Consider the following 11,966-nt stretch of genomic DNA (forward strand, 5'->3'; position numbering starts at 1 on the left):
AGAAAATACGAAGGCCATATGAGGAAGCACAAGCATGAAGAGAGCAGAAGCTGGTAATGACTCTGTGTTCAGAGCTGGCTGTTGAGTACTGGTGAGAAGACTGTGGAAAACTCCTTCACTGTCTCACTGGGAAAAAGGGAGGAAGCTATAGTGTTAGCTGAGATAGGTGGAGGATTAATCAGCTGAGACAATGCTCTGGCACTTTGTAAACATGATGAGACAGATGCAACTGCCCAAACTGGGTGCCCCTTGAGACGCCCAGGAACAGCAATTGGAGGGCAAGCAGCCAGCCAAGGGCATCTCAAGTAGCCCCAGACACTTCTCCTGACAGTGGGATAACCAGTCTGATGTGCCTGCATGTGAGGTAGAAGGATGAAGAGGTTGTGGAGGCTGATATGTCCAGTGTTATTTTAGGTTCTATGAAGTATCTGCCTTTTAGTAGCCTAGAGGTTTTCCAACATAAATTAATTCTTTGACTCTCTGGTCTCTGTTTGGTGCTCTCTATGATACAGACATATGATACAGTTTCATGGGCATGGTGGTATTCAGTCAAAGGTTGGACTTGGTAATCTTGGAGGTCTTTTCCAGCCTTCATGATCCTATGATTCCATACTGGCCAATCCACTGCAGATGTGCCAGGTATCACAGGGGGTCTCAAACAGCACTGAACTTGTTTTAAACAGCAATGTTCCCCTCCTTTGTCACTACAGGCAATGTAATTAGCAAAGAGGTTCTCAGCCATTCTGTCTCAAAGTGGGCACTGAAAATTGGCCAGCTGAGTTCTTCATTCAGGTCTCTGGACTGCAGCTTCATTGACTGTAATGTTACCTTAGACATCTCATGCATCTGTAGACTCCTCCAAGTAATGTGCCTTTAAGTCTTTAACTCTGGAGATGAAGCTATCCTAAGTAAACAGAAGTTTGGAGAAATTAATCTTAATCTGGGGCAGTTCTTGTAATATTTTTAGTGCTGATGATCTGCTAAAGGGGTAGGACCAGACACTAGAAGTCACGAGATCAGCAGTGATAGGTTACAATTAAAGCGGTTTGAGAAACACAACACCGCCTGGGTCAATTGGATTGCCTGATGCGGGCTCATGCTCCCTGGAAAGCAGGCTGCCAGCCACACTCCCAGCCCGCCCACCACGGGGCTGCAGGATCAACAGCTGATTCATTTCCATGCAAACAGCACAGTCAGCTGCAGAGCTCATCCCAGCAACAATAAACATCAGCACAAGGCTGTGAAAATGGAACTATGTGTCGTTGAGATGCAAAAAAGCCAGGCTAAAACCATCAGATGAATACAAACCCTCAGTAAAAAAATCTTATAAAAAGCATTTCCAGGGGTTTACAGGACTGAGCACAAGGCAGGACAATGCAGACCCTGATCTGGTAAAGCAGAGCCAGTGAATGTCCTCCGGGTGAGACAGCAGCCATGGCAGGTCAGCTCTCTAATGGACAGGGCACAAGACAAGGAACTGAAGCTATAAATAAGCTTCTCTTCAGCCAATGGGTCATGAGAAATGCACCGTGTAGCCACTGAGGAAGGAAGCTCCAAGGCTGCAAAGAAAATGGGTTGTTGCACCTCTGGAAACTAGCACAGACTGCCTCTAACAGCACTGAAAGCCTGGCAGGCATTTGGGTATCTGCACCAACCCAAAGCCACCAGGGCACAAGACAAGGAACTGAAGCTATAAATAAGCTTCTCTTCAGCCAATGGGTCATGAGAAATGCACCGTGTAGCCACTGAGGAAGGAAGCTCCCAGGCTGCAAAGAAAATGGGTTGTTGCACCTCTGGAAACTAGCAGACTGCCTCTAACAGCACTGAAAGCCTGGCAGGCATTTGGGTATCTGCACCAACCCAAAGCCACTGAACAGAATCACAACAAAAAAAAAGTGTCACTGCTGATTACCAGTGAGTGAAGCCAGAGCACTTGGGCTGTTCAAGGCAAAACTGTCTGCTGATGATTGCATCAAGACGCATCTTTAGGGAAAGTGCTGTGGATAATGAATTTCTCTGGGCTCTCATTTAGCCTCAGCAAGCCACAGGAAAGGTCTGGTGAATGTTGAATCACTAATGGCAGCCCTACCAGCAGCATTTACACATGATTTTAGAGTGCAATCAAGAGTTTGCTGGATTAGAGGAACATCTCTGAGCACATTTTAACGTAATCTGATGGGACAACGGTACAGACAGCTGGCATTTGGGAATTACATGGCTGGCCAAATCACAGGGAGAAAATCCTCCTGAACGCCCAGCAATACACGAAAAGAGAAAAGCATGCAAAGAGTACCCCACCTCTCAGATTCCAGTCAGGTTCTTGGAAAAGATCAAAACAAATTTAAGAGGGGAATTGCATCATGAGAGAGAACTTTCCCAGCTTCTAGAAGGTGGATAATTTGGAACCCATTCAGGCAAAACTCCAGTGGGGAAACAGAAAATACATTTTGCAAGATATGACATAACCAGGTCCCGCACTCAGACAATCGAGCACATGACACAGTAGCAGAGTTCAAGTGACTCAGCACTCCAGGAGAATTTTAATACAAAACCTCTTCCCCTGGGTACACACAAAGCAATAGAAAAACCAGATCAGCACTAAATAGCCTGAGCTAAACATTCATCTGGACAAAAGAACAATCATGCAGGCAAATCTGGCAGGCTTACATGAAACAGCAACAGGCTTGGGACAGCAGATGAAATGAAACCAGTAGCAATGGAAGAATAATGACAGCGAGGCGGAGCCCTTGTAGAACTGAGGCCAAGGCCAGGAAAGCAGTGCAAGGCATCCAGAAATCAGCTGAGTCAGAGGAGATGGGAGGTATGAGAGGAGAAGACAGGAAGAAGGGATGTACTGAGCTGCGTGCTGCAGCAGAGACACAAATCCTGCACTGGCAGGAGGCACATGCTGCTAGGGGCCGCCTTCTTCTTCAGAGACCTGGGCATGAAAAGGACTACATGACTTAGTAGGTCACAGAAAATTGGCTGTGGAAGGATTAACCACATATCTCAAGCTTCATGTTAGAAAATGCTTTAAAAATTAAAGAAAAAAAAATTAAAACCCAGAGTAGGTAATGCAACATCTGTCATAATTCCAAAAAGAGAAGCACAGGTTGCAACAGCATATGTTTTGAAAGGGTCACTAGAGGAGGCAGGCTGGGTGCACATGACCGGGGTGCTGAGCCAGAGACAGGAAGACAAAACCCTTTTGGGACATCTGAGAAGGTCAAACAGAAACAGAAACCTGAAGCTCAGATCCCTTTTTCTTTTTTCCCTTCCCATACTCCCTCCTAGATCTTGCAATATGTGCTGCCCCTCTGAGTACACCCACAAACTCTGTGGGTCAGGATGCCAAGGAGATGTCACATATTGTGCTGGGAATGCTGCAGTCTCTCTTCTGCTACTAAAAGTCGCAGCAATACATTCCTTTTTATATTTCTTCAGCTTCACACTGTGCAGGGACACATCAGCACAGTTCCTCTTAATCCCCTTTTGCTCAAACATCCCCTCTTGCTCAGGCACATTTAAATGCTTATTAGGCCAGCGCTACCTTAAGGTCAATCATGATTATGTCGCTCAAAATTTCCGAGTGTTCCTTTCCTATTGACTAACCACATCATACAACAGACTAATTAACCCACCATGTTCTCATTAAGTGGTATTCCTTCCCTCTCCTCCAGGACCACCAGCTGTGCTGCAGATTTCCTCTGAGTTTAGGAAAATAACAAGATTCATTATCAGAAATGGATTTTTTTTTTCCTTCAGCGTGTCACAGGCCCACGGTCAGGTTTAAAATAGCAGCCCCCAGACTCTGGGACTTGGGTCAGGATTTAGATAGACTCCTGCATGGGATGGAGTTGATGTTTCAGCAATTCTTTGGGGAGTGAAGGAAGGATCCCATCATGAGGAGACCTGAATTTCTACCCATATGCCCAGGTTGGAGAAAAAAAGCATGTTTTATTCTTTCACAGACCATGATGCATTAGATACTGCTGCTTAGGGTCGTAGCGGGTCTGCAGCTGATGTGCTCTCCAGCTCTTGGGCAACTCTTCTACCACTTCAGAGTTCATGTTCACCAACTCCCTTGTTTTCCAGAGGAAAAACTGGAGTACCAACACCAAAACAGAGAGGGGTGCTGAGCCCAAAACAGCTTCAATTTACCCATTTTTTAGGTGGTTAACAGCTTCAGACACTACCCACAATATAGCAATTCCTACACCTGATTTGGGCACCCATTCCCCACATGCCAGCTTTATGTCCTGGTGAAAGAGCATCTCTCACCTCTGTAGGAGCCCTGCCCAGCCTGTGAATTCACACCCAGACTTCAGGCCTGGCAGCACAAAACACCAGAACACCAAAGTCCTCTGGTCTGGCAAGCCAAAATGTTTGATCCTCATGTTGGTGTGAACAAATTAGACATCAGTGTGTGGGCAGGTGCCTCAGAACAGGCTTTAAAAACTGAAAAAAAATAAACCAAACCAAAACAAAAAAACCCCCCCAAAACCTTAAAAACTGGCTTATTCAAAGAATAATAGCCCATTTTTTTTTGTCTCTCAGTAAGTTCCAAGTCAGTGTGGACAGTGTCTCTGATATTGCTTGCAACCAGTTGAAGAGAGAAGGTTTCTCAATTTCTCCATCAATAGCTGTAATTTGAGGGATATTTAGATTGGCAATTATTCATCATTTAAAACACCACTGATGTGCATATGTAGTGAAAATTTATGTTAATTTGTATTAAGTGTAAAAAAATATCTATCATCAATAACAATTTCTATTGGCCTGTTGTAAGTAAAGGGAAGATTTTTTTTAAACTAAATTGGGCATAGAAATAGATATCCCGTTTAATGAGACTCAGCAGCAAGTTCCTATTTTGAAATGAAAGAAGAAAACAAGACTTCAAAAAGTTTTATTAAAACACAGGTAAAAAATTATTTTGTTTTGATGTTCTCCCTAATCCCAGTCACTTTGAAGTATTTATTTAAAACTTAATATTACTCAGCTGTTTATGAAAATATATTACTTTAAAAATAAGTTGTTTTGACTAAAATCATTCATTCTCGGCATGTTTTCATTCAGGCTTTATTTAGTCTGATTCTTTTTAAATGTTACATGTATAAATGAACTATTACCTTTTTTATTAAAAGAGGAGGGAGTTTTATTGCAGTTGGGCCGTAGAAAATAAAGGTATACTGGAAGATTGCAAGGCCACTTTTATCTAAAATAAAATGTTTTCCTTCCATAGCAAATTTTAATTTTTAAACTTTCTAATTTTGCAATTAAACTGTGCAAAAGGGAAATACAAGGGATAAAACATTCATAAGAAAGAAAATCAATATATAGCTAAAAGGCTGTATATTGTATGAAGTACATTAGAGTATATCGATTCTATGAAGTTGTCTTTCAACTGCTAATTACACATTCATTACAGGATTATAAATCTTAATAAAGTGATTGAGTCAATATATTAGAAGGAAGAAGCCCTTTCAAGTCTATGATTTGCAAGACCAGACTTTGGTTTCCAGCATCATATCTGGACAGGTCTGCTGTGAGAACAGGACTTCAGACTGTGGAAGATCTTTTTGTGAAGTCAGGAGCAGCCTGATGGGGCTTCTCCCTGCCTGCTCTCATGGGTGGGATTTTCCTCCACGAGCTGCAGAGATGGAGCTGGGGCTGTTTGGAGAAGGGCCAAGATGCAGAGTGATACAAATCGACAGGAACCTACAAACTTGACGTAATATGTGCAAGAGGAAGCAGCTTCCTGAACACTCAACCTATGACTGAAAGAGCTTTTTTAACAGACACTTCAGGTTGCTTGGGAATATTTCCTGTTGTTCCAAAATCCCTAGACAATCAGAACTCAGTTGTCTGCAAACCATATTGTGCAATGTAAACTGTCGATTTTGAGAGAGACAAATGCACAAATCCTAAGAGTACATCCATAGTCAAATGCTGGTTTTAATCTGGCTTTCACGCAAATCACAGCATCATGCCCTATTTGGTGCTGAATGATCAAAATTAGAGCATTTGATCCTGCAAAAAGTACCACTGCAAGCCATGGAAGTGTGGAACACAAGGGAGAAAGGTAGGTTCAAGAAGTTTCAGATGAGAATCTTCTTGCTCAGATGACTCTGACCTATCCCCTGTGCACAGGCAGTGCAAGAAAATGTGGATTACATAAAAATATAACTCTGAAAAAGTAAGGCCTACTTCAGTGAAGTACAAGCTATTCCACTTAGATGCCAGAGCAGTCATCCAGGGAAAGCTTAAAGCAGTAGTTTCCTTATGTGTAAATTACAGTGGCTCATTTGTGCACCCTAAAAGCCACATTTAACCCAACTGGTGATCCCTGCCCAGCTCTGATTTACAGCATGTTCTGTTTTACAAAACCTACTTAGTCAACATATGGGAACAAGGACTGGGGAGGAGACGTGAACATCTGCTTTCCTTGTCCTGGGCTTGCACTATTGCTGTACAGTTTTTTACTCTGGAAGACTTTCAAGTCTGTAACAGTCACCAACCACTTGGATGCAACAGCGTGCTCTGATGTTGCTGCTGTCTGTCTTCCTGCTGTGACTAACTCAGGATTTTTCTGGTTTTGACAGAGTGCTGACGTGCCTGGAAGTTTGCTTGCAGTCTTTGCTGGCAGGGCCAGGGGCCAGGGTCTCCACACCCCACACCCACCAGCCACCTCGTGCTCATGGTCATCGATGTTACCCATGAAACAGTTGCTTCTTATTAAAGATTTCCAATAAGGGGACTCCATTAATGACTCAGTTTGTCTCAGTCTATACCACTGCTGTCACTTTCTATGTGCATTCCGGGGATGAGAGCATTGTTTTTAAGAAAGACCAGCATTTCCGTTTTGGAGGTGGCAGAGAGGGAGAGGAGACAGCCAGATGTGGCATTTGGCTTTGGAATGCGCCAGGGCTTGAGTCCAGCAGACAGAGCAGAGGTATGGCTCTGGTATGGTTGTGCTGCACAGACTGGCTGGCTTCTGACAAAAATAAGATGTCTCCTCAAGAAATTGGCACAACTTATCAAATACTGTCCCTCAAGCCTCTACTGCCGTGGGATAAAAGGGCTTGAAATGCTCTTTCTAGTCCTCATGGTTACTTTTATGAGCTCCCATCCCCATAACTTGTTTGAACTTGACTCTTCCCTTGACAAAAATCTCGCCCCAGCACATGCGAGTGGAGAAATTTCTGCTTTTCTGAAATGCCTGACTGCTCCTGGTCAGAATAATGTGTGATCAGCAACTGCACAGAAGCAATCCCTGTGCCTGTATTTCAGGCAGAGAGCTTTCCTCAGCCTCCCTGCACACACCACAGCTCTCCCACAAATTTTCTTGCTCCCTGCTGAAATCCCAGCCACAAATAAAGTCTCCGAGCGGGGACTGAGGGGGCTGCTCTGCTTTGCTTTATTACCACAGTGATCAATTATGAAATCAGTGTTTCCCAAGGCACAAGGATAAGCACTCTGTGATGTGTAAAATCACCATAAAGATGGCCATGAGAGTTGGGTTTGAAGATGCCAAGAACACAGCTGACTTGAGGGAAAGAAAATGGAGCAGGTTCTATTGTTCCCACAAGGCCAGATCCCACCACTCGCATGTCTGGTCTTTTGATATCACTGCAGCATTAAATACTGAGTTGCTGATCTGGCTGGCTTGTAGGTGGTGAAGCAAGTTGGGGCCCAGAAGTAACCTTGAGCAGGGGAGAAAATGCAGCCCATGGCCAGAGGTTCTGTTAGGAACCACTTGCGAACTGCATGACCAGGATGCTCGAAGAGACACCCAGAAAGAAGCAGCAGCCTGTGAACTGGAAGAGATTACTCAGATGCCACTTGTCCCATGCAAAGAAATCCCTTTCTAGTTCCATGTCCTTTAGACAGCAGACCTACTCCCAAAGCAGGGACCTGGGCCTCTGAGCACCACAGAAAAACAGGAGAACCATGAACTGGAAAATGGGCCTGAGAGCAGCTGCGTGTGCCTCCCAAAGCAGCCTGTGCTCCCACTCGGGTAAGCACACGCCTGTCTGCAGCTCAAAACAATCAAAAATCACCACTAATGAGTATCTCCAAAATCACTGCTATTTTTTGTCTCCATTAGATTTCTCCCTCTCTTTATTTTCAATCTTTCTGGGTCACACAATGACAGGGGATGTCATTTTGGTTGTCACACACGTTTTCTCTAAGTGCCACAGCTGAAAAGTTGTCCCAGTCAGTCTCCTCCGTGGCTTTGTCATTTCTCTGGCAAGTTATTTCCCCCACTGTAAGGTGCACTCCTGTACTTTTCAAACCACTGAGCTAAAGGAGCACTTGGTCACTACTTTTCCTGTAAGTAGCAACTATGATTCCAGCTGTAGAGAAATTAATGTCTCCCAGGCTTCTCCAGCCCCCTCCCAACTCCAAAAGGAAGTGTTTTTCAAAGTGTGAAGCATAGATCAGGACATTACCCTAGGTGGTGTCATTTTTCTGTCGCTCACATTTTTGTCACACCAACAGTGAAGAAAACAAGGCAATTTGATGCACGAGCCCTTGCCAGGTCTCACAGCTTTGCCCTCCTGCCTCCCTGCATTAAACTCCATTCTCCTTCCTGGTGCATCCTCCTTCTCTCTGCCCAGTGTGGGCTCATACCCTTCTTTCATAATATTTATATGCCACCAGCTTCTCATGCCCCTCTTTGTTGGCTTTTGGGGCCCAAAGAACCTCAAGGAGAAAGCAAGTTGTGCCATGGAGATGGTGACAGTCCAAGATCTCAGCCCCCTTCCCCAACATGCCCTTCTCTGACCTACATTATCCCTACATCACCTACTCCTACATTATCCCTCCCCCCATCCACACGTTCAGGCTGGTTTTATTCATTAGTTTCCCCATTAACACTCAGTTTTGTTGCATTTGCCTTAGCAACCTGGCAGACCCAGGGGGCTTTGGCATTGCTGGTATCAACCAGCTCTGTTTAACAACTACCTCTGGATTTTCAGAAGACACAACTTTTATTGGAATCACTCTCTGCTTGTGCCTCTGTGTGCATCCTCTGAGCCCACAGACCACTCTCAACCAAGCCTGGAAATGGCAGGACATCCCAAAGTGACTGCATCATTAGCCATGTTAGAGAGGAGACACTCAGCTGAGGAGAAGGCTGAAAAGTAAGCTCAGCCCTTATTGGACACAAGAGAGAGATATCATTAACACTCAAGCCAGCATCAAGAAATAAATATCAATAAGCCTCAAGACAGAAGAGGGATGTAGGTGCATCATTTCCAATCATGAAGTAATTACTTGCTTTCAAAAAGTCATTTCAACTCAGAGTCACCAGAACCCAGCCATTAAGAGCAACTGCACCTGTGATTGCAAGACCCAACTTGTTTTTTCCCAGCCCAATCTGATACTGTTCCCTCACATGCCCCCCATCAGCTCTTTAGGACCAGGGTCTGTCCCACACGGCTCAATCCTGAAGCCACTCCACAGCCTGTAGTTCTCAGTCATCTCTACCTGCACCTGAGGGAAAAGGGTGATCTTCATCTCTGAAGTTTTCTAGGCTTATCCAAAAGACTGTTTTGTCCAGTGGGATCACATTTGGTTTTCCAGTCTTCTATGCAGAGGAAATCTGCTCTTCAAAAACATTTCTATGGAGGGTGATAAAGAGATATCTCTATTCTGTTGGCATTTTGAGTTTGTTCTCATTTAACATTGCTGTGGCTCCCAGGGCCATCCAGATGACAGCCCCTAAGTCTCATAACTTTTCTTTACCATTTGCACCACGTTTTCTGGAGTCACTGGGACAAGTGGAAGGAAGTGGGAAGGAGGGTTACAGATGGTCACTCCAGAGACCAGCACTTCCTGTTCTCTCACCTCCAGTGACTTCATCACCATGGGCCTGGCCCTCTCTTCAAGACAGTGTGGCACAGTTTTACTTGGGCATTGCTAAAGTGGTAAAAGAGAGGATCTGGATCTGAACATCCAAATTGCACACACACAAAATTATTGCAGACTGGTTTTGACAAGACAATTCCTATCCAGCCTGCTTGCCTTAACACCCTGGATGCTAAGTCTTAACAGCACTATAAACATTAGCCTTGCTCAAAATATTCTCAAATAATTGGTGAAAAAGCATAAAAGGGGGGAAAAAAGCAAGCAAAGCAGTGATCCAATCTGCCCTACCCTGTCTGGGTGACAGAGAAAACTTGGTAGCCTCACGGATTTGTCAAATACAGGACAAAACATGTAGATGTGTCTTGAGGAACATCTGTCAGTCTCAAAAATGTGTGCATGTCTCATTAGGGTGGTTTTCTCTCACCTCCTGACACTCTCAATAAGATTTCGTGTTTCCATGGATACTTCTGCTTTAGTTTTCTATGACGTCCCTCCTTCTGTGCTTCTTGTTGTCTGCACAGCTGGTAAGGAGACCTCACAGTAGCCTTCTGGAGGTACAGTGTGGATCTGCAAGGTGGCTTACACACCACTCTAGGGGAACACATTGGTCTGGACCATTGTCTGTGCCTTTACACCAGTGGGGTCCCACCACCAGCCTTAGTAACTCAATGGGCACCCCTTGTGATGCTCCTTGGAAGCAAAGAGCCCCAAAGACTAATCCAGATTGAGAATGATGTGGTCTCTGTCAGCCTGCCTAGGTCCTAACATTATCCTTGATGTTACCATAGTATCATCTGCTGAAATACCACAGTATTTTAGCCTCTTCAGGGAAACACCAGAGCCAAGTGAGTTTGTATTCACCTTCTCGTGGAGAGTTTTCTTGTGAAAATGGAAAGGAAATGATAGCTTGAAGGAGAAAGTTTAAAAAAAAAATCTGAAAAAAAACAGAAAACAAAAAACAATCACTGCACCTTCTTGAAGGAGGAATCAACTGGAATTTTTGTGACAGCACTAGTCAAAGGACAGCCCATAGGAATGCAGAAACCCACGCAACCAAGAGAGATGTGGAATGAAATCAAACAAGAGGAAAAGGCAAAATGTTGTGATAAATGCACCAACTGTATTTAAGAAAAATTAGAAGCAATATTTTGCTTGCCTTTTTAAGTGACTTAATGACAGAAATAGTAGAGGCAGACTTGCAACTGAAAACCTTTCATCTTGCCATAGAAATTATTATCACAGGCTTAGATCCTCCTAACAAAGCTTCTACCAAACATAATCCTGAACTAGTCAGTTTGAAAATTCATTTTCCCAGTCAGGTAGAGCCTCTATGGTAAGAGCTATCAAGCCGAAAGTGATTGTTTTTTACTTAGGCCACAGACTTGATTCAGATTTCAGAGAAAACCAAAATCTCTGTGAATTACAAGGAAAAACAACAAATGACACTAAAATCACTGAAAACAAGTTTTGGCCATACCATAAATCCAGCTTTAGAACACCCGGTATCAAATAAAGACCACTGCAACTTCACAATACAAAACATTTATGTCATAAAAACTCACTCTGACATCTCAAATTTTTTCAAAACCTGTGGGCAGGTTGACTTCACCCTGGCAGGCTTCAGGCTGGAAAAAATTATCACTGGCTTCCACTGCTTAACTTGACGACAGACCTCTGTCATTCCAAAGTCAAGCTGAATTCCAGCATGAAAACACAGAATCAGCCTAAACTTCATGGCAAGTGCTCAGCTAATTCCTTGGAAAAGTGGTTCTCAGACGTGCTTTCCTACCCTTGGTCTCAGTGGAAGTGAGCACTGCTGGGCATTAACACACAGTGCCCAGAGTGGGACTGTGGTCTCTGCGCTCTCCTGTCTCTATCTGTGGTTTGAAGAAGGTGAAATTACTTTTTTTTCCAGTGAATGCTCTAGAAAGATAAACTGAACCAATGCCAAAATAACAGGAAATAGTTCTCACCACAACATTAGCTCACTTTGCCTGGGGTCTATCTTGCAGCAACGTGCCAGGTTGCTACAGTCCCTCAGCAACTTGGATTTCCCACCCTGAAAATTCAGGTATGAAACCAAGGGTGGTATC

General features: G+C 44.0%; 1 long non-coding RNA gene across 1 annotated transcript in view; it reads right to left on the reverse strand.

The window, feature by feature from the left end:
- The window catches only part of LOC108449611, a 32,001-nt gene extending 29,167 nt beyond the window's left edge, over window positions 1-2,834 (reverse strand). Inside the window, exon 1 of the long non-coding RNA XR_001865841.1 lies at window positions 2,668-2,834. This is a non-coding gene — a long non-coding RNA (uncharacterized LOC108449611). The remainder of the gene's footprint in view (window positions 1-2,667) is intronic.
- Window positions 2,835-11,966: the final 9,132 nt, after the last annotated feature.

This window comes from Corvus brachyrhynchos, unplaced genomic scaffold (assembly GCF_000691975.1).
Source record: "Corvus brachyrhynchos isolate BGI_N302 unplaced genomic scaffold, ASM69197v1 scaffold28, whole genome shotgun sequence".
In the NCBI taxonomy this organism is placed as follows: Eukaryota; Metazoa; Chordata; class Aves; order Passeriformes; family Corvidae; genus Corvus; species Corvus brachyrhynchos.